Genomic DNA, 24,068 nt, shown 5'->3' on the forward strand with positions numbered 1-24,068 from the left:
CCATGCAGGCCTTGAGGCATTCATTAACACCAGAAAGATTAGAATAATGTGCCACATGCTGAACTATAGCCCCTAAGGGGTGACAGCGTCATTTCTGCCGTGTGCTCCCCCCAGCCAGGGGGGTGGCAGCTGAGCCACCAGCCGCCGCAGTGACCGTGACAGTCTCCCCTGCTCGGGCCGCACATCGCATGACCAACCGCAGAACGATTGACGCTGGCGTTGTAAATGCACCCAAGTACTAAAGCTCATACTAAAATTCAGCAACTAACCAGGGATCTAGAAATGGGAGCACTCGGCCTAGAGCGATATTTTGGTTTGGAATGGGACTGAGCAGCAGCACAACCCGTTCAGCTGGTTCACACTGAGTGTTCTACCAGGTGAAGTACATTGACTTTGCACAATGTGAACTGTGCACAAAGATTCTAAAACAATACACAATGGGGTCAGACCCATACGACCAGCATTTATCACACTGCAGCCAGAAAGCTTTTTCTCCCATACAATTAAAGGATCATTTTCTTTTCCTTGAAGTGCTAACTCTGGGTATTTACCATTTTGGGAGCAGCACTTGTGCCAGCAGAGTGCAAACCGACTGAATTCCAGGTCGGTCCTTTGGCTGTAGGACAGTGAAGTTCATCTGCTAAATTATCTCCAGACCCAGCTGACTGAGTTCCTCATTCTGCTCTGCTTAGACACATCCTAAATTCCTTTCCTCTCCCTTGCCCGACTCCACCCACCTATCAAGGCCGTACAAGTATTTGTCTCCATAAGCAAATATAATTCACAGGGTGGGGTACATCAAGCAAAACTGTTTTTCTATTTAGTTTTATATTTCTGAAACACATGGATCTAATAGCTCTTTGCTTACTCAACTCCAGCTACTTCAATTTGGAAACAAAACCAACACATGAACTTTACAGTTCCCAGCAAATCTCCTATTTAAAACGGTTCTAGCTGAGGCAGGCACATACTATGGGACTAAGAGTGACCAGCTGTGATTTTCAAGGAGTGGTAGCTGACTGCTCAGGGATCGTAAGTATTGAAGGTGCTCAGAGCAAAGCACCACTTGCTAGTAGTTTTCAGTAACTTCTTTGGAAAATAATCAACTTACTCTTTCTGTTCAGTAAAGGAGAAAAAGTTAACAGTCTTTGATATAGCGCTGGACAAAAATTATTCACCCTAAATTTTCAAATGGAAGTGTAACCCCAGTGTAAATGCAGCTGTTCTGATGGAGAAGGTTCAAACGCTGAGCTGGCCCAGGAACCCAGCGCTGTCCTTCCCTCGAGGGGCAGGAATCGGCTCCTCCGCTGACCATGGCTGTTTGCCCCTCGGAGCTTTGTTGACTGCACTGCCAGGACAACCCCGGCGGCTGCTCATACCTGTTGTCAAGCAAAATAAACTGTGGCAGTAAAAGCAGTTTTGTGCCAGCATAAGCGAGCCTGGGTATAAACAGAGTTCAGCCTTTTCTGTATGTATTTGAAGTGCTGTAAAGTATTAATCCCTCTGCTGCTTGCCCTGACCTGACAGTTCGAGTGCTTTGAAGTTCACTACAGGCTTCGTTCAGCTTCACTTTCATCTGCGCCAGATCAGCGGGACTTGCCTCAAGAGGCCACGGGGCTGTGGCAGGGACGCAGGACCCACCTTGGGTGGGGGCACAGCCCAACAGGCAGAGGCACCAGCAGCTCAAACTGTGCACAAACACCCGTCTGCTCCAACCGGAGCTGCTGGAGCAGCGCAATGTCACCTTCCTCCACAAAACCCAGCAAACATTTCTAGGTGTGTTGTCCCTGCAAACACTGCAGCACAGACTTTTCTTTCGCCATGCGACATTGCAATGCTTGTTTTAACTGGTGAGGTCTATGGATACACCTATCAGAATTTTAAATTATGGCCTATCAAAAGCATTCACAAAAAAAGACAAACATGACAGGATGCTTGCAGAGTTAACACCATCTCCTACCTGTTGTGCCCACTAGGCATGAGCATTTACTTCCCAAACCGCTACTGAAACCCCACAGTCACTAGTATTTGTAACTGAACTTACCGGTCTGAAGGCAAAAGGCTCAGGACTCAAGGTTACTATTAGTCAATAGCTCTATACTGTTCTTCAGAGGCTGCAGTTATCCACACAATCTACTTTACATCAGGAAAATTCAGATGTCAGACATCTACTTTAAAAGCACTTTTTGATTTGTATTAGGAAGTGGCCATTATTAACAGAAAGGCTACTAGAAAGATTAAGCAATACTTTAAAATTATTCAGTTTTAGAACTAGCTATGTGGAGCAGTATTGTTACATTTTCTGCAGTAGTTCATGTTAAAGAGGTTGGCAGACGATAGCTAAAAGTTTAAGTTTAGGACCTCAAACTCTATCACAACCTAAGTTCTCTAGTTTAAAACGAAAGCAAAGAACCATGCCAACAATTTAAAGCTTGTGCACACATAGAACAGAACGAGGATGAGGATTTCCAGCGCTCGCCTCCCAAAGTTCGCTGTGATCACACAGCAGCGCCCGCAGCTTCAGCCGCAGTCCCGTGTCTGTCCCCGTCACCGTCACCGGCCCAGACCGAGGTCTCCAGCTCCGTGTGGTCACGGATGAAAGAAACGAGTGGCTGAACCCACCACCGTCCAGTACCTGCTCCTCGCCCCGCTCAGCAGCAGCACCACTCCCCGCGGACTCGCAGTTCCCAGTGCTTTCAAGTTGCTTAATTTGGTGGGTACGTAACAGTGACCTGGGCTAAAACCGGGCGCAGTTCAGCAGCCGGTTCCTAAGGCCCACGCTCACGCCTCCCACGGCAGCCGCTGATCTCTGTCGGTTGCTGTATGACAGAATATTAAGACTTTAAAGTACATTTCACAACCCAAATTTGGAGTTCTCTGTAACAGGAGATACCTGTCTGAGGCTGGAGCACAGTAAGAAAGCCACGATGACCCGCATCAGCTTTGCTTTCATAAAATGTAAGTAGAACTGCATTACAATTCCTGGAACCCCCAACATCCCAACAGTCAGTAAAGAACAGTACAAACATCACTAATCCACTTCTGGATTTCTTTTATTCACTTTAGCTCTAAAAGGAACTTTCCACGCTCCAAACACCTAGAGCAAAAAAAACTTCTGGAAAAAATACAATACTAATGTAATAGATTGTACTGAAAACAGTGCATGTACTCTGATGGTGTTCTCATCCAAAACCTTGCACAAAAGATGCCCAAGTCCTGTCTTTCCATTATTTTAAATTCTATTTTAAAATGAGCCAACTAATGTGAAGCCAACTGACATGAACAGAAACACGTCGGGAAGGGACGGTTCCCTCGCTCACCCTCCCTGGCAGCGCTGGGGCCCGTCAGGTAACATCACCACCGATTTTCTAGGAACAGCAGTTTGTAACCTGACTGGACGGTTGTGAAGTTAACCCAACAATCCCATTCTGGAATTGCAAAACGCAGCAAAACGCCCAGTCACAGCAGAACAAGTCCTGACCACACTCTAGTACACAGTAACTCCTCATTCCTCACGGTTCTCTAACACGTATCTTCACGCAGAAGATCCGCACCGAAGGCCATGGCCTGGAGCAATCCAACATCCACTCCTCTTGCTGAACACAGGGGGTTTGTGGTAAGCAGGTGTGCAATAAAGTGGTTCAAAAGGTAAAAGTTACTCGCGGGCACTGATCCATCCACAGATTATTCAAATAAAGCACAAACGCAAAGGAGCAGGACAACAAGATGCTCCCTAAAAACCTCAAGATAAAGTGTTTCACCACAAAACATGACAACGGCGTGCAAGAATAGATCTCGCTTCACATCAGTCTCATAGTTTTGATGCAAAAGGCTATTTTTAAAAAGGAGAGATCCAGAGAAGAGTTCTAATTTCCAAGTAATTTTGTTTATAAAGAACGGACTGACTTGCTATGGTGAGCCGAGTCACCGTGGTTACCGGTGGCTCCTCTTTGGAGAAGCTCTGGTGCCGAACTGTTGTCCTCATGTTCACGGCCATTCCTGCAAACCCTGGACCGTTTCAAGGCAACTACAAACATTCTATATTGATTTGCTTCACAAGTCTGTCCCTTCACATATGCTGTGCTTTAAAACTTCCTTTTGTAAGTAAATCATAAGTAGATTAAGGACATTAACTGTCTCAGCAAAGGAGATGCCACTCATTTCTGAATACAGGCAAAGCAGAAAAGTTCCCTACAAAATAACCCCCCAACTCGGTACTAATTATGTACAATTTTCTTAATGAAAATTAAAAAAAAAAGAATTTTCAGCCTGCAAGAAAATTTTCAAGTACAATTTTAATTCTTTCTGAAATTCTCATACTGAAGATACGAGATTTTTAAGGTATGTTGCTGCTTTAAGTGCTAAGCTAAAATATATTGACAATAAAGTGCAATCAAGGGAAGGATTCCTGAGAAATTACTACTCACAGATGGTACCAAGATGTTCAAATTGACTGACTGGAATACAGACGAAATGTAAAGAAGAGATTTTGTATTACTGCTGTCATAGATGACAATATCTTACACAACATATAGTGACTTTGAGACACTTTCCTGCTCCATGTTAAAAACGTGACCAGTGTCATGGCCTCATAAAACCATTAAAACTAGATAAACCCCAGGTGTGTGGAAGGATATCGTACTTGTTGCAAAGCTGTTGTGCCCCGTGTCACTACACAAGACATTTCCACAGCTCCTATCGCTGGGATACCAGCGATTACTTTGTATAATTTCCATCAGCTTCTACCACCGCAAACATTTACCCCGGGGAAAGCACACGGACAAGGTGACTTTCTGAGGTTTCGCTTGATGTTACGGCGTTCTCTACATTAACCAATTACGGAAATACAGCGCAACAGGCTTTAAAATAAAGAAACAGGCTTTAAAATAAAGAAACAAAACGCCTTAATAGGCCATTACCCAGGAATCCCGGCTTCTCCAGGATAATCACTTGGGATAATAACTCCTAAGTGTAAAATATTGCTGCAACACTCACCAATCCCGGTGCCCTTACATGAATCCTTTCCTCCAAAACTGGACTGAAAGCCAAGTACCAGAGTTCACTGTAATAAATTTAATGAGTTTGGCAACAAGACATACTCAAACTTTGCCATTGCACAAGGCAACCTTATCTTGCAGCGTACAAAGTCCTAAAGGCTGTATTTGTAGGACATGTGTATCCAGATAAAACAATTGTGAGCTCTGCAAAGAGCAGGTTCCCATCTATAACTCTCATTTCTTTGCAAATGTATGTTCTTAAGGGTCTGCAATTTATCACTGCAATTTACTCTTTGCCTTCAAGCACCTGTACCAATATTCCGCACCCGGGAAAAGCGCTGAGACTATCCAGAGAACTAACATTTTTATTCTTAAATTTACAATCAAGATGTGGCTAAAGTTGATAGTTACGTTCCCTGGCCAACTTTATAAAGTACAAGGAGAGAACAAACTGTGGTCTCGTCCCCAAGTACTGCAATGCAAAGTACGACATTAGGCGGGAGATTTGTCACATCTGAACGGAGCTTTGCCCCAGCTGAGACCAGAGGTGAGGCACAACTTCTCCTGCTTTCACAGTTCAAGAGCCTTATTAAACCTTATTAAAACCTCGCAGAACTAAAAACTAAACCCAAAGATCTACAGTACCTACTAAAATAAACATGGAATTGTTTTAGTGGGAAATAGGCGGAATTGACAGGAAAAGCAGAAGGGAAATATTTTAAAGAATATTTACAAACATTTCAAAAATATTTTTAAATCACTTTTTTTTTCTTTTTAAAAAAGGAAATATTAAAATACTATCCGGATCTAGCATAGTAAATACAACGAGAAATCTAACACAAACATTACCTATTGTTTCTGCTTCCTCAAAAACCTTGAATCGAGATAAGCGATTAGCAAAAAATGAACCGAAATGGAAATTTTCCTTAAGAAATCTGCATTCTTAAACTCATATCAGCAATCAATCCCATTTTTCCAGGGCCAGCAAACTGGGGATGAACCCCTAGAGCATCCCGGGTGACCGGCTGGCCCGGCAGAGCCGACCTGCAGAGCTGTGGGGTTGTTGGGCAACTCCGACCCAGCCGTCCCCGTTTGGCGCCGCGAGAGCCGCAGAACCACCCTGCGACGCGGCTGTTTCTCCAAGGAGTGAATCATTGGAGCAAAGCTCCTCTGCTCCTCGCTCCTGTTCACTTTTTGAGTACATAAAGAAGCGTTGAAACTATTTAATCCCCTGCTCGTTCCTGCTCCTTGCACGCAAGGTGCCGTGTTTACCCGCGGTCATTAATTCCACTCTGCTGCTGGTTTATGATGGGGAAAACTCCCAGTCATCACACATTCAGATAAAGAAAAAAAGCCCAGAGTTTGCACAGACACCTCCAGATGCAATGGTGGTTTGGTGCTGTCACAAGAAAATGGTATAAATATTCTAAAAATATCCTGAGAAGTTCATGAGGTTCTCTCCCCCACTTTAGCAAGGGCCATATTCCACCTGAAATGACTTGTCTCATGCAATTACGATATTATCTTTTCTAAAACATCTGCAGCCAGCCTAGTTAATTCATCTCTCCTTTGCATAACACAAAGATTTCTTGCTTTCTGACATATCTGCTCCTGAACTATTTATCAACAGACGGCAGGTGTCCCAAGAAAAAGAACGCTCACCGCATTTCTAAACTGCAGTTCAAACTTCCACACTGAGGAGAAACCTAAAGTTGTGGTGGTACCGACTCAACGCAGCAATAAAGAGGCAGAAGTACAAGTCCCAACTCAAAAGAACTGCCTCAGTACAAAAGACACGGTACTAATTGTAATCATGTCAAACTAGATATTTTTGTAACAGCTCCAAACCACAAATACAACCAAAATACAGCGGAGTGAGAATTCACCGCACGCTTCCTCAGCCTGAAAACAAGGGGTCACCAGAGCAACACGCTCCTCCGTGGTTTTCTGAAGACTCTGCATCTAGGACCAGAACTTGAAAAGCAAAACAAACCAACAAAAAAAAAAAACCCTAAATTCTATTTATTTTCCTTCTCTGTTTTGAACTTCGGCATTCCGGACAGGGAGCAAACACAACTAACTGGAAAGCAGGCGCTGTCGGTGAAGGGTGCGGCTCCAGCCAAAGATGGAAAATCCATTTTCCAGCACAGAGGAGCAATCTGACAATTGGGAGTTGAACATTTGCAGCGGAGGAACCGCCAAGCCGTACCGTACCTCCAACAACGCCAGGGCGAAAACACTCTGGGAGGAGGCTGGGTTTATTTGCCACCCATTCCTAGGTCAAGAGCTCCAAAGCAAGCAGTAATTGAATGCTGGTATTCCCGAACAAAGGCAATTAATTTTTTCAAGCTTAAGGGTAGCAATACGTACAGCATGTGGTCACATACCGAGGCGGGTCGGCCAGCAATGTGAGACACTGCATGAGCTGATTTTTTGATAGGCGATCTTAGAGAATCTTAGTCAGCCGATTCTTTAGCCGCGTCCTCCTGGCTCCGGAACAAGGGGCAGGTGCTGCCGCCTCCTCCCCGGCTGGGAACAGCCGGGCCGGGAACGGGCAGAGCACAGATAAGACGTTCAAGGATCAGTAATCACCGTTTCAAACACGGTGTGACTCACGATCCATCCCGGTCTCAGTCAAGGGCAAAAATCACATACATGGTACACCTTGAATTCACAGATTAAAGGGTTTGCGAACATGGCAAAACGTGCCCGGGTAATTATTCTGGTGCAGCTTTCTACATAGCCAAAAGTATTTTGAGGTCTTTTTTTTTCTAGCTATTTTCCATCATATCCACAAAGTCACTGGGGATGTTACACTGATAACACTGTGCCCATGAATTTTATTCTTCAGACAAGAAAAAAAAAAGCAAACAACACACTGAGTGCCTTTTAAAATCTCTTTGTCAATAAAAAAGTATTTAGAACAAGCGCTAAGTGCCCACGACCAACCTGCCAGGGGCAGAGGAATCGCAAAGTGCTGCTGCCAACCTCCCACCTTTGCTGCTGTCAAACCTGCCAGGCTCGTCATCCGCACTTCTCAGAAATACATTACCAAGCCCTGCCGTGTTTTGGACTAAATGTGCCGTATTTCCAAGTACAAAAGAACCTCTTTCTAGCAGCAGCGGTTCCAGGTTTTCACTCCAACATCCTCCACTCAACAGCCACCGAGTCCCTGTCCACACGCAGATCCATCCAGGTGTGAAGGTCAGAGCCGCCTCCACCACCTGTGTGCAGGTGTCAGGTCACACTGTCCAGCTGACACAACGCAGTGGAATGTTGTTCTAACCAGGACGACACCAATTTGTAATGGTTAGAAATAAATAGTGAAAGTTTTCACAGTTCACCTCCTAAAGCAGTGATTTTAAGTTGCTGATACTCAATACGTTGAATCACTTAAGTCATTCTTTGTACTTCAGTATCATCATCAGAAAAGTTATTTCCATTTTCTCCCCCCCCCCCCCCCATTTTTTTTCAAACAAAGCCGTTAGTGTAAGCTTCATAGTTTATTGTTATTATTATTTGAAATTGATATATTAAAAAAAAAAAAAGGAGGGTGGGGGTGAGAGGGAAAGAAAGAGGAAGATATGGTAGAAGTACAGATAGATTCAATCCTGACAAACATATGCAAGTGTACAGAACGGTGACTGGTCCCTTGAGCACCGAGCTCTTCCATGCAGCACCAAGACAGGGAACGCGCCTCACTCAGTATAGAAAGCTGGACGTGGTTTGCCCATGAACGAAGGGTCATCAAGGGATTTTTCCCCATTAACTCTGTTGCGATGCTTTGAAAAAAAGGGGCAGTCACAGAGCAAATACGAAGCAAAACAATCCTCCTGCCTGCCAAGAACCACCAAAGAGCAAATTAACGGTGGTGGCCTGAAGGACTCAAAGACTTATTTTCTAAACCATCCACTCTCAAAAGCTGAACCCAAAGCCTCCCCAGAAGGTTAAAGTGCCACTGGACTCTTCCATGCGGTAGACATGGGCTACCAAGAATAATCTCATAAGACAGAAGGTAAATTACATAATAAATCCATCAAGATTTTCCCCATAATAATAATTATGGGTGGCATTCCCTGTTATCAAGTTATTATTATATTTTCTTTACCCAATCCTCGTGTTATTCAGCTGCCATTGCCCAGACAGGTGAACACATCGCTACTGTAAGACACACAACACACCCAACCATCCGCGAGCAAATTGACACCCCGAGCGTGCAAAGAACTTTCCTTTCTACAATTCAAACCTGAGTTACAACCACTAGAGGGCAACATCATTATACACACTCGCCCCGGTTTGGTAAAGCAAAGCGATTCAATTACAAAAGCACATCTCGGAAACTAAAGTTGAAGACTCTTCATATATGAAGGTGGTTTATTTTAATGCTGAAATTTCCACAAATTATAGCATATATATTGTGGGTTGTCTACACTATCAATTCCAACTGCAGAGCCTCAAACACAAGCTACTCTTAAGCTACAACATCCACATTAACAATTCTTCTACTTCGCAGATTTTAAAATGAGGTTTCTCCACGTCAGTGTTCCTGCTACTGAAATTATGCAAGTCACTGAAATTCCACCCAGAACAAGCAAGGATGTGTAAAAATCAGAACGCTGTCAAAGCCTTTGCACATTAAATATAGAAACTGAACTTCCTAATCAATGGTAAAAAAGATCTAGTTAGAAATTGGCCATATGCTGCAAAAGAACTGCAATTAACATGCAATCTTTTTCCACGTCTAATCAGCAATTCAAAAATGCTGCTGTTCTGAGAACAGTCAGGCTTTCTCCTTACAAAGGCTGCGCTTTCTTAAAATGTATTCTTGACATTTAACATATTAAGTTCTGCTACAATTCATCATCTGAGCTCTTAGAAGAACAAAAGAGAAAGTCCAGAAAGTAAAACAAACCAGGAGAATGAGTCATTTACTAAAAGAACAAAACATCAGGCAGTAGGATACGCACTGGTAACTCAAAGCAAAAACGCTTAAAGAATTATTTCCAAATCTGCAGCCCCAAAAGGACGCAGAACGAGCCCCGGTGCCATGTGTCAGATCAACCGGCCACTCCAACAACCCCCAGATCTGTTCTGGACATCACCAAAGCAGGTGAACCCTCACATTAAGCTCACATAAAACTCAGAGCGCGCTCTCAGCACAAACACGGCTGCCCACAAAAATACCTGCGCTGTTAAGTGAGAAGCTTTGACATACCCAGAGGTTTGTCATCCAAGCTTCAATTTAATATGGCTGTAGACAAGACTATACTTTGATTAAAGAAAAATCAGCGAGACTTTTACGCTACCTATAATTAGTCTAGTATTAGTATGAAGTTTTAATAAACTTTAATTAGGATGAGATGCCATCCATAGCTTGTTTCAAAGGAAAATAGGTCGGGCTACTGGGAACTGGCAGCGTTAAGAGCAACATGGTTAAATACAAATTCAAGAGAAACACGAGTGTGTCCCCATTGCTGCTTCTAAACTTCTTTTGAACAGAGTTTTGTTCTGCAGTCAAGCAGTACACTGAGGTCCCACGCAATACCAGCCATATCAAACCCTAGAGATTATTGTTGTTATAATAAAACAGCATATAAAATTTATATAGAGATCTATATACAGATCAATAACTGCTCTCCTGTTTGCATATTCATAGATCCACATGAATATCCACTGGAGCTACACAATGTAGCAGATACAGGTAACAAGTCGGGGTAAGACCATCTTCCAGCACCTTTTCACGCTGCTCCTGTCAGTCGGTAGGAATTTCAGGTATGTCCAGCATGGACTTCAGAAGGAGGAGGCCAGTCCTTCTCCTCAGCCCTGACATTCCCCATTCCTCTGCTGCCACCTGACAGGAGCTCCTCGGCTGAAGAATCAGCTGTATTTTAGATATTGTTACTTGAGAGACTCTGCGGCCGTTCCTGGAAAGTAAGGTACGCACAACCTCAGTCTTTCTGTATCTCTTGGCTTCACTGGATACAACCCTCCAGCACAGCCGCAGCATCTGCCATCGGAGCTCGCGGGGCAGCGCCGGGCGTCTCTGCTTTCTCCTCTATATATTACAACCATCTTTTGTCCTGACAAGTTCCTCCTCTTGCAGCGCGTCTCTGGTTTGGAGCAGTAAGGTGCACAGCACCCAGCTGCTCTGCTCCCCGAGCAGCCGCTGTCGGGGTCACTCCACAGCACATCTCCAGCTCCCGCCCTGCTTATTTGCTCTGCAAAATAATGAAAACTGGACACGTGGAGGAAGTTGGCGCAGGCTGGTTCCCTCCCTTCACACAACTGCAACATGCGCAAAGCACGTGGGCGAGGAGAAAAGCACAGAACAGCTGGTACTAAAGCTTCAACCTGCAACAGAGGGTGCCTTAAAAAACACAGGAGTGCTGCATTTCCGGACATAAACACAAATTCTTCATAAGTTCTCATGGGACAAACAAACTATTTTTTACTATATTTGTTTATCCCATGGCTTGCTCTTCTGTTTCTTAAAATTAGGTAAAAGATAAACATTTTCTGTTAAGCGAGGCCCCTCACTTACCTCGTTATATTGCGCTTTCTACACTTAACTGAAAGCCGGACAACTTGAGCAGCTTATTTAGCTACTGACTGCACCAACAATGGGCTGGAAACTTCCAGCCTCAGCAGCCAAACGTCTCCAGGCTCCTCACCCCATCGGCTCCCCCGGGACCCTCCGGCACCAACCTCCACCCGGCAGGTTTGCCGTCGCTGTTTCTCAACAGCTCTATAACCTCAGCGTTTCTTAATACGGCGCATCAGGAACGCTGATGTTTTCTTCACTTCCTTTTGAAAGGTTTGGCTTGAAAACGTGAATACCAGACAGCAAACTAGTAAACAAAAATGTGTAAAGTACCTCAATAGTTCGGAGTAACAACGTAGAGGAGAAAAATCCCAAGACAGCTCACACAGATAATATTTTGAAGGAAAAATGATAGGCATTCAAACCAACAGAACTATACCCTCTGCTCTTAACTGTTCTACCAATACCTATGTTGCTTTATATAAAATAATTTACTAACAAATTGTTACAATTTTAGAAAGCCCCTCTGGATTTTATCAGTCATATGTATATACAAAAACTAATGTGCAAATTATTAACCTAGTTATAACTTATTACTTTAAAAGACTAAAATGGTTTATGCAAAGCAAGTTTCTCAACAGTAATATTCTCTAAGTTACAACAGAAGCGTTCTTGCGCTGGGCCTGATGGTAGAATGCGACACGTACTCCTTTGCCAGCCGTAATTTCAACGGGAGGTGTAATGCACATTGGAAGAATTCAGTCCCTGAACTATTCTAAGGGAAAACAAAAACACGACGACACCACCCACAGAGAGAAACCCACCAATTTGACACCACCAAATAACGAATTTAATAACAAGCTTCCACGACTGCTCATTTTGGAAAACAAACCAAACAGTTCTTAATCCTCCTGACAACTACACTCTGCAATACAGAACTATCAGAGCAAATAAAGACTTCTCACTTAAGTGACCATGCTTTACTACTCACGCTTTACCTGGGTTTTTTTTCTCATTCACTTCAGAAAGTGTATTACAGAGAAGTTCAGACTGTTCACTGATAAAAATCACCATTTGCTGTGATAGTCTCAGAAAAAAAACCCAAACAACACTGATTTTTAAAGAAAACTACTAGAACTTCGACATTCTGCAGATCTGAAGTTTCCCCGTTGAGTCAGTTCAAGGATTAAAACATTCATCTCTACTGAGGATCAACTACGATGCAAACTGAATTACTATATTTCTTCAGGAAGCAACATGTTCAAAACTCTATGAAGTATGAAATAAACTATTTCAGCTGTGACAGAACCATGGAAATGAACATAAGTAGTTCCATGTTGACATTTAAAACATAAACCAAAACCACTGAAACTAACTCTAATATCCAATAGTTTCAGTAGCAAGTCAGGAGTGAAACTATTTTTCCTTTTTTTCATGGAATCTGACCCACCTTCCAACCGCAGGAGGAGTTCAATGAAAATAATCTGTCTGATCAAGTAAGATTTATGTTGTCAGAAAGGAAGCTCATTACCACCGCCATTTCTGCATTGCTTATAACGATGCTTCATTTTTACATGTTAAGAATATTTTGATAGAATTTAAGAAAATAAACTGAGAAAAATAGGCATTTTTAGAAATGAAACATTCAAACAGCAGACTTGACACAGAAAATTTTCAAGGAAAAGCTTTGTTACCTGAAATGACAATCTTAACCTTTACGATGATTTTCTCCCCAGCACAAACTCTGCTCCTGGAGCACCTATGCTTAATGGTACGAGTGCATTTGAAAAGGAGAAGTGGTGATACGTGTTTCCTGTTGGTTTACTTAAGAAAAAAAAAAGAGCAACTTGCAATCTAAAGTATGTAATTGTGCCTTCAATTGTTGTGAAGTTTCACTATTCCCTTCTGCATCACTTCATCCACTTGCAGCCATCACCCTGTCTCTATCCCATCCCAGTGGGATTCCCAGTGCCATTGAAGCCCATGGAACCCTCACCGCTGGGTGCTCTCTTCACCCGGTGGTTTATCCCAAACCCTGGGAGGTGATTTGTGCCTCGGTGCTGATACAGTTCACCTCTGGAGCCCACAGCACCCGTGGGCTCGCAGGCTCCAATCACACTGACCTCAGGAACTGGTGCTTCTATTTAGAAGGAATGAGACACAGAACCAGAAGTTTCTCCCAGCCTTTCATCTCACTCCTCTTGCCCCTCATTATCAGACATAATCACTTATGTGGGGCTGCCCCATCACCACGGGGCTCTTACCCTGAAGCCACTTGGACATAAGAGGAACGGAATCAAAGGTCCGGCTGAGATGGGATGAGATGCTGCCACGGACTGCTGGCAATCTGTCTGTCTCTGCAGAAGGGGACGGCAGGAAGAGGAAGGTGGCAGCTGGAATTAAAGTTATTTTCAGAAAGAAAGCCTTAGAAACTCCAAGGCAGAAGTGATGCTCAAAACCAGAGAGGGTAGATAAGGCAGCTCTTTAGGAAAGCTTGGAATTCTTTTCCTCTTGAAGAGTGAAGAGAAGAGAGGACCAACAGTCCAGAGCACAGAGCGGGAGCTGAAGGCTAAGCCAAGCCTAGCTGGTTTAAGAGTGGCCCAAGCACCAGAGTTAGCGCATGGAGGGGAGGATGGATGGAGGAGCATTTGAGAACTGGTTTGGGAAGATTCTGTGCACCCACAACCTTTTCTGCCACATTTGCTCTCATTTCTTCCGTTTCGTCACACACCTTGCTAAGAATCAGTATTTTGCAGCACATTTTACTTTTTACCTCCTCCCTAGAAAAAATAAAGGGAAACTTAATTCCACAACACACATTACAAATTACTATACACACATTACGAAAAAACTGAATTTACTAAAAATCCATAAAGAAACACAACACAGAGAGGCACTCACTGCTACGCAGGCTTCGGGTCTCACGAGGGTGAGATAAATGAGACAAGGAACAGTCTCTGCTGCTGTGGTTCATCAGCCTGTTCCGTTGCCTTCTCACCCTCCCTGTTCAGCTCCTCGGTTGCTGCCCTAACGCTGGCAACAGCATCTTATCTGAATCAGCGTTATCACCCACACACTCAGAAACGGGCAGGTTCAGTGACCTCGGATTTTCTAGACGGTATTTTCAGTGGACACACGGAACAAGTTGACAAGATTTTGTTTCATGCTATTTGCTTTGGTTGTTTCGTCAAGGGAACAAGAAAACAGAGGAACATAGGAATCGATAGTGATAAAAGTACCTTTTGAGTGGGAATGAAATCCTGTAAAAGAGGAGAACTGGCAAGTAAGCAGCACGACTCCTCTCGGAACTGCAGCCAGCAACAGACTCCATATTCTACCACTGTTTCCATCATGCAATTTCTCATTAGGATTGTGGGAAGATGCAAGACAAACGAGCTTCCTGCTATGGGCCATTTCTAACAGTTATACTCAAGTGTAATAGCAACACATACAAAAACGAAAAGTTAGTACTTTATTTTATAAAGAACAGTCATTCCTGTCTATTTTCCAGAACTTGAAGCTGTAATACTTGAGAGAAACAAACAAGTATTTAAATTAGAATGTTTTCAAACTTGTATGTTTGGCTCAACACACTATTAGCTTCTTAAACAAATGTTAATTATTATAATTCATACATTTAGACGATAATACCCTTACTATACCTCAAGTGTAGACAGGTATCTCCGTGCTTTACACTTTAAACAAGCTGCATTTTAATGGACTTTACCACTTCTGATTATACAAAATAAATACACAAGATGTTCCTCCCACCATCATTCTTCACGCAAGGTCATGCAGTTCTTTCTAAAGCCTTGTTTATCACAGCAGATAAACTTTCTCTTCCCTCTTTTAAGACGCCGGCAACAAAGCTCGTACTTCAAAGGCCACATTAAGAAAGCAAGCGCTAGCTCAGCTAAGACTCTTTCAACTGCTCCCAATGCAATGAATGCACCAGGAAAGCGAGGAGCTCATCTCCACCAACCGCAGTCCACGTAGCGTATGCATGGACTAAAACAACACAAAACACAACCTTGCTAAGTAGTTCAAAAGGCCTCAGACATGCTCCTTGACACAGTACAGGAACACAGCACACACACTTTTAACTTCCCAGTCAACAGCCAGATCCACAAATTCAACAAAAAATCAGGATGACACCGGGGTCAAGAGTGTTCAAGCAGACTTAGAATATCCATATGCTTTTCTATGCTATAGGTAACACGTTAATCTAATAGCAGCCTATCTGTTCTTCCTTTAATTGCATAGGAAGGACTCCGATCACAGACCAAATCCTCAGCTTATGGTTCCAGACAATATTTCTGTACCTGCTTGAACAGCACAGGCAGCTCTACCCACCGCAAAACCAAATATGCCCTTTTTGTGACAATTTGCGTTCCCAGCTTTCTCTTACAACTGCTGGAACATGCCGTCTAGGAAAAGTTCTCAAAGAGGAAGATTGGGAAAAGAAAAAAGTCATTAATTTCCCCTGTGAGTTGTTAAAAGGGAAGCAGCGGTTGAGCTGCGAGTGAAAGCGCTGGGTTACTGCCACCCTTATGGAATCGGGAACGTTTCTGTTTCATTTAGTGCTTCTTTTCCTTCAAGTAAATTTTAAGAGAATTTCTATCTGACACATTTCGGTGGGAAGTCTATAAAAGAAATCCTCCAGGTATTTCATAAGACTGAATTTCATACATATTTATATACACACACTGAAAGTTCAGAACGTAAGACAACAGCAACACAGCCGACTGAGCAAATATGCCTGACCCGAGCCTCAGAAGCTTATTTGTTGGTAGGGATTAATTTTGTACCCCAAATTCACAAGAAACCAGAACTAACGAGAGCTGCTGTGGAGCAGAGGACTGGGCTGGACTCAGAGCGCACACAAGCCAAGGGGCCCTCGGACAGCCCGGCCATGGCTCAGAGTTCGGAACTTCCCTTAGAGCAAATACCACCCCGACTATAAACAGTGACCTACAGTTCTGGAACCCAGAGAAACAAAAGAAACTTCAAACTTATACTTTGCCCTTTAATAATACGTGATTAAATGGACTCCGCGGAGCCTCCCAAGTCCTCTGGCGTTCAGCAAGGGGGATCCCTGTAATGATAGCAAGAAAACGACAGGGAGCTGCAATTACCTACCAAGATCAAAGACCTTTAAAAAACAGCTGGGCTGCAGAATGGATCCTTTCACAACCAGATACAAAATTCAAGGCTTTGGTTTTAATAACTAAATTTAAAATGTGAAGAATTACAAGTCACTTATTATGTCTAGCTAAATCTTCCCAATCCTTCAAGCACCTGGGAACACTAAGTGCAGAAAACTGCAACGCCAGAATAAAATCACAAGTAATAATACCACCAACATTGATTTGCAATGCCAAGTCCATTGAACTATTATAGCTAACGACAACAAAAAGGAGAAGAATGACAATTAATTGTGCCAGAAATTATGGGAAAGGTCACCAGAAATGTAAAAGGCAAACAGGTAAGCAGGCTAAAAGCCCAGCTTTGCAAAACCGAGAGATCTGGCTTCTACCCTACACAGTGAAGTATTCCAGTTCAAGAAAATCAATTAAAAAATGGAAAGGAAAGCAGAGTCATTGAAATCTGCTGGCAGTGGGTATTAAACAAGCAAAATCCCACTCAAAACACAGTCATAATATTGCATCAGACATCAAACTTTTAGCAAATCTATGTTTAAACTTCATCTTGCTCAACATCCAGAAAAGGAGCAACTCTGAAAAAGTGCAAGTTAAGAACAAAACCTGCCGTATCAGATAGGAACAATGCCATGGGCAAACAGCAGCCAGCACCAAACGTCTTCCAAAGAACCTGCTGTACAAATACCTCTTTGGCCCATACCAGCTTTTCTTCTTTGATTTGAAACATCAGCATTTCCATTCCTGCCTTTCAAAAGGTTATTATTCAACACACAGTTACAAGCATCCACAACTCTTGTATCTTGAGCTCTTGCATTAGTTTGATTTTTATAGAACTACTACAACTGTAATGATGAGAATATACAGCATTCATTACTTGTTCTGAGTTTTATTTTCGATAGTCTCTTAATATGAGAACAAGAGGTCACTTCTCTGTTCTTACGCAGCTCCTCTATCTATCTCAGGTGCTGCATTCTTCCTACACTGAAGTTTTTCTGTTAATAAATATTTTCAACACATTTGAATTATCATGTGAAAACCAAAACTGAGCAAGATGTTCAAACTTTTTCACACTATTGAACATTTGTGACTGACCCTCTCTCATCATCAATTCCACAGTTTTTTCAACAGGTATTGCTATTCTATAACCTAAAAAGGCCTGAGAATAGCACATATTTTATTTCACTATGCACCATAGTTCTACCATCAATACTAATATGCTCCTTAGCTTCGCAAAGATATTATCAATTCCTCGTGCCCTTAACCAATCCCAGTATTTCTTATATGTTTACCAAAGTAAAAAAAAAAAAAAAAAAAAATCAAAGTGCTGCTAGTATATTAGGTGCTTTTCTGCTCAACTACAGTGTTACTACAGGAGTTTGAACTTTCTATTAAAAGTCCGCTGGAACTTCATCATCTTTTTATACTTTCTCAAGACTGAAATAAACTCTAAGACACTGCTCAATCACGTACATGTGTGTCTGGTACAACATATCACAAAAATTGGATCCGATTGTCTGGCTCCAGCACAATTACTCTTCCCAAAGGAAAGTGCTGTGCGTCTCTGGTGGACAGACGGACAGACAGCTCTTCTTGCAGGGCTTAGGATGGTCCAGTCCCATCCATCTCTCTGCCTGAGGTTCCCCCTCCTGCAGCAGCCTGACAAAGCCCTTGTCCATGCTCAACGAAAACCCGGCAATACCGCAAACCTTCCGCTCCTTCTGCTGCGAGCAGGAATGTTTCTGGATAGAGAGACAAGTTGGGAACGTTCACTCATTGTCACAGCAATATTTAACTCAACTTGGAGCTCTTAGATAATCCAAAGTCTCAGCAAGTGAACGACGGTAACAGGAAGCAATTGTTGACGTGACTCCAGAGAAAATCCAGAGACAACAAACAATCGTGTACTTTAGTAGCAATAGCCTGTAAAATTCCTCGCTTGAGGGACGGATACAGCATTCTTCCTTCCCTTTCACTTGCCAGGTTCCATGAACAATCATCATTTTCATTTTATATTGCCTATTAAAAGAAACGACAAAACCCAAAACGCAACAAATTTGTCCACATGTTTTGCAGAGTTTTAGGGAGATCGGATTCAAAGCAACACAACCACAGTAGCAGACTGACACAGACACCACTGACCCACATGGCCCTGCACAGCACACAGAATTCTGTCGCTTTAATTAGATAACAAAGCGACCAAATCTGTTGAGGTTCAGTAAGCTCTGGCTGGTGGCTCTGCTGAAATCCTGAGCAGCAGCAGCAGCAACTCACCTCTCCCAGGACCCCCCAGCGCTCCCACCCCTGCAGTGGGGACGTTTGCCGGAACAGAGACCTCCATACCCAAATCCCCTTGTGATCACGGCGGCATAAAAATGGATAGTTCACTCAGGGTGAAAAGCACTTACATAAAAATATTAACAGGTGTATGTCAGGGCTGGCTGACATCACCCTCTTACCCAAAGCATCTAAGCACTGAAATTTCACCTTAGTACCTTACGGCAGATCCCAGGTCAGTCTCCCAGGGCACTTAAAATAAACCTTCAATGTTTGGAAGATAAAGTGGCTCCTCTACAGACTCTGCAGACTGTACATGTAAGCAGCCAAAATACTGAAAAACAAAACGTTTGTTCAGCTCGCAAGGATGACAATGATAACACAAAGCTGAAAAGATGTAATAGAGGGAAAACAAATGACATGGTATCTATCAACAGAAATGCCACTGATACATGAGAAATTAAACATCCCTTATCAGATCAGCAGCAGAGTATCCTACAGGATACTCTGTATCCTACAGAGTATACAGAGTATCCTACAGCAGCAGCAGTATCCTACTGCTCCATAGGAAGCAGTAGAAAAAGAAAATCCCATTAAAATCCTGCAACCCCAAATACCACTTTTCACATCCCACTAAATTTTGTAAGATGGATTTGCTAAAATACTTCTGAACAAACAGGATGCCCAGAGAAGTTGTCCTGTACTTCTTGACTCTTGCCCAACTATCTCCACAGCACATTCTGTGTAGTGTTAAGTGAACGACATATTTCCTTTCTACAAGTTCTTTCTCTTCTTTCTTCCATGGTCAATATACTTTTACCTCTAGTACAACACAGCAAGAAAACACAGCATCTAATCTTTCAGCTCCTGTTTACCAATGTATTTCTTGCACTGATGGCCCAAAATTAGATGCAGGACCCTGGACCTGGTCTAACGAGCTGCCGGGGCTCTTCCCCTCCACGCACAAGACTCCACAGTCGTCCTTGTTCCGACTCCTGACGTTCTGTCTGCCCTTGGGCATATCAACGTGTTCCCCAGCAGACCAACGCTCTCAGACTTGGTGTCATCTCCAACTCGAGTGCACTGCACCATGTCCTTGAGGTCATTGATAAAAACGTTAAAGGGGGCAGGTCATAACATGGACTCCTGCAGTGTCCTGCTTGTCACCAGCACCCAGGTAGACGCCACTTATTAACCACCCACCCTCGGCCTGAGCCTCAAACCGGTTTTATTTCACTCATCTAGTTGTTTGTACAGACTGCAGTGCCCTAACTTAGACAAAAAAACACCGTGGGAAATGGTTAAAAGCCCTGCTGAAGGTGAGGTGAACAGTGGGCACCGCTCTCCCTTGCCCACAAATCCATTTTACCATCAATCTAGGCATTTTATCATACAAGGCAATGGCACTGGTCAGATGTGATTTATCCGTGCTGAACCTCTACTGACCGTTACCGGGTCCCCCTCTCCTGCTGTGCCCAGCGCTGTGCTCCAGAACGTGCTCCCCGATTTCCGCAGGGGCTCCACGAGGACGCCCCGCTGGCCGTTCCGCCTGCACCTCGGCGGCTCCTGCTTTGGGGCGGCATTTCTGTAACCAACATACTATGAATCTGTTCAACTCAATTCATACCCACTTTGAATTAAATGAAAAAGGTATTAGCTACCACTCCAACACAGAAATTTGTGCCTACAGGGGTTTTTTCCGTTGTTAAAAATGACCAGTTATCTGGAGTCCTTTTGTCTAAGAAAATACTTCATTTCTCATACACTGTATCAGTGCCTTTGGGAAACTGTGGCAATGGATTCTCTAGAAAAGGTACTTATAACAGCCACTCACAACAATCTAAGGCACTGAATAATTCCAATATATTAGTTTTTGGAAGCCTGGATATCTGTCGGAAACTTCGGGTTTCTACTAAAAGCTGCCGCCACATCTGCCAGAAGCATTTCGGCCTGGGAGAAGTCACATACAAATTCCCAAGGGTCTTCATTTTGCTTATTTTTAAACACACACACAAAGTTTAAGGCTATTTCAATTAAGCAGTTTTTACAGAGTTTCTGCCCATATGCAGCGAGAGAAGCTGAACAAACATATTTAGATTTTCTGAACTACGACCCACTTTTTGGTTTGCTTTGATTCACACTTTTTGGAACACTCCATGCTCAGCATAACATCCACTTCCTACAGATCTAGTGACTCACTCTTGAAAAGATTCATTAACTTGTAATTACTCAAAAAAAAATCAATTATAAGCATAAGCTTCTAATGTTATTGCTGTATAAAAAAATCCACAAGGAGATATTACGCTGTCTCTACAAACACAAGCAAAAGGAGGCATCGCACTGGTTGTCTGTAAGTATGACTAAGCACAGAAAAAGTCTGAGTAGGGATATTTCCCCATCACCTCTTTCCATCTTTATCTTACACATTATGTTAAAAACACTTTAACAAGCAAATCCAACTTTAAATATCTGCTTTTAATTGCTATTTACTGGTGATCTTGAAGACTCATCCTCCTTTAATCCTTAATAATGCTGATGCTACACAGACATGATCTCCTTTGGGCACATAACTTTTTCCATGCATAATTAAAGTGTCTTTATACAAAGTAAACATTCCCATCTTTCAGCTGTAAATACCATGTCATCTCTCACTTGGTCTGCTTATGCGACATACTTCACTTTGTCTACCTATGCCTTAAAAAAAGGTGTACTAGTTAGTTCCCTTGCTGCTCCTTACTCGTGTTCCTTTCTCTTCGATTCCTCCCCTTTACAGATGATGCTGATAGAAAGGTTTACAGACTATGCAGCAAACAGGATCACTCACATGACTCACTAAAACAAAACAAAACTCCAAACCCTCAAGAAAAAAGAAATGAGTTGTTGGAGTAGAACTGAACGGCAGCTCAGGAGGCAGCACAGAGACTGGGAACGCCAGGAACCGGGGTTGCCAAAGTCCACACTCATGAAACTGCAGGCCCAGATCACTCATTAATTACTTTGAGTTATTTGAAGGTTTCTCTCTGTTACTAAATTAACACCACAAGGACTTTTATCTTTCATAAACCCCAGAATGCATTAAAGTCCCATATAAGCTTCTAAGAAACGTTTACAAACGCTGCGGCAAAAAGAACTTATGTGGGTTTACATATAGGTCACCGATAGGATAATGACCGATTCCTAAACAAGATGTACTTACCAGAAGTTCTGTAAACAATGATAAACATTCCTGCGCACAAATGTTCCGGCACAGTTTTATGTTTTTATTTGTCCTTTGAAAACACCACTGAATGCCTTAAAATAGGTTTTGCGATTAAGATTGTATTTACTGACATCTACCTGCCTTTTCACAACAGCATTTTGTATTATTATCTCTAACAATGTATTTTTTCCTCTCCTCCAACTACTATTTCTCATTTATCATTCAGATAGATATTCAACCAGATGAAAAAAACAGACCATATTGGCAAGAAACAAGCACAGAATCAAAAATTCTCCATATCAGTAACAATGCTTTAAACCGTTTACAGAACTACGAGATCTAACGGGCAAAATTTACACTCCTGTATTTCTATACCTGATCTCAAAGCCCCTCTTCAGCTGATCTGGGCAACCTGCGTCCAGAACCCCAGCACCTGGGCACACGTCAGCAACTATCACACACCACCCACTGATTCACCACAACCAAGCTGCTGGTTTAGATCAGCCAGAGAAAATGAATAAGCGTATGATTTTTTGACCTGTATTAGAAAAGTCAAAGCTCACTGAAATTTAAAAACAAACAAAAAAGCCACAGCTGACGGTCTTTTAAGCTCATCTATTAGTTAGACTTGCTCAACACTCAATGCTTTGTCAAATTAACCATCTTTAATCTGGCTACACCGTTTGTAACCATAAAAGAGCACATGGGAGTCCTGAAATCTTTAGAATGAGAAATGCTGATAAAAAGCTATATGCATAATACTTTTAAATTTAAAACAGTAGAATAAATGGGCACGTTTTACTTTGAGTCAAACAAGAAACGTTTAAAAGTCAACTGCATTAAATATTCTCAGTTTAAGCTGTCTTCTAGTGTCCAGGAACGCACATCACGTACACAACAGAGCCAAAACAACACGCTTAATGAAACGCTAATACAGATAGCAGTTTGCACAATTATGTGCAGGCAACTTGAAAGCCAAGCCATAACCCAGCCTTAAGAAATTAAATGCTTGTCTTGTCCCATCATGCCCAGGTATTGCATAATGTGGGACAGGTAACAATGGGAGGTTTAAGAATTTCAACTGCGTTGTACTGTTCCACATGCTGTGTCATACTAATAAAAAATGCTGCACTAATTACAGATCATATTATTCTTACAATCAAGAGCTACACTGACCACATTTTATAGAAGTGCAGGCTGCAGAGCTAAAAGCCAGAGCTGATTTAAAGCATGTGAAGTTCTAGGGCATAACATCAATATATTTGAAAAAAAATACAGCATTAAGCAACTGAAACCTACACTTTGTTAATTTCTTGCTAGGAATTTTAAATTAACTTGACTGTCATTAAGTAAAAGAACTTTACTTGTCCCAGTTCAATCCCTAGTGGACAAAACATGCACTACAGAACCCCCAAATTTCACTTAACGAGATAATCAGTCTTTCTGAGAGGAACACTTGAGACAAAACATTTTCACTATCGATGAGAAAATACCTTGTATGCCATTTGTTACACTCCTGCTGCCAGGAACAAACCTTCTATCAGACCCAAACAACAAAATACTCCCTATAAAATTTCAGGCAAGTAGGAAGAGTTCCAAACAAACCCAGCATTTTTTTTAGATCCACTTTTTGACACTCCTTCAATGAGATTTATTAACATGCTTAGATAAAATGGTAATTTCTCAGCATTTGAAAGAATACTGTAACACCATTATATTCACACAGTCCTGTGCTTTCAGTTTTGTATTATTTGCCTCAAAATTACCTACTTCCAGCAATAATACACAAGCAAATTATTCAGTACTCATCACCATTTTCAACTGTTACTTGTATGTACTTACTGTAATATTTAAAGTTTCCACTTAGTAAGAAATTATTAATTTACCTGAAAAGT

General features: G+C 42.4%; 1 protein-coding gene across 24 annotated transcripts in view; it reads right to left on the reverse strand.

Annotated features, from left to right (window-relative positions):
• SLMAP (sarcolemma associated protein) overlaps window positions 1-24,068 on the reverse strand; it is a 66,797-nt gene that overhangs the window by 40,920 nt on the left and 1,809 nt on the right. Inside the window, exon 1 of one of the 24 annotated variants that reach the window (XM_082059803.1) lies at window positions 13,233-13,319. The exons of the other annotated variants lie outside the window; for them this stretch is intronic. The gene's annotated coding sequence lies outside the window, so the exon portion shown is untranslated. Of the gene's footprint in view, window positions 1-13,232; window positions 13,320-24,068 lie in introns of those variants that run through there. 24 annotated transcript variants of the gene reach the window in all.

This window comes from Streptopelia decaocto, assembly GCF_964273445.1.
Source record: "Streptopelia decaocto genome assembly, chromosome: 8".
Lineage (NCBI taxonomy): Eukaryota > Metazoa > Chordata > Aves > Columbiformes > Columbidae > Streptopelia > Streptopelia decaocto.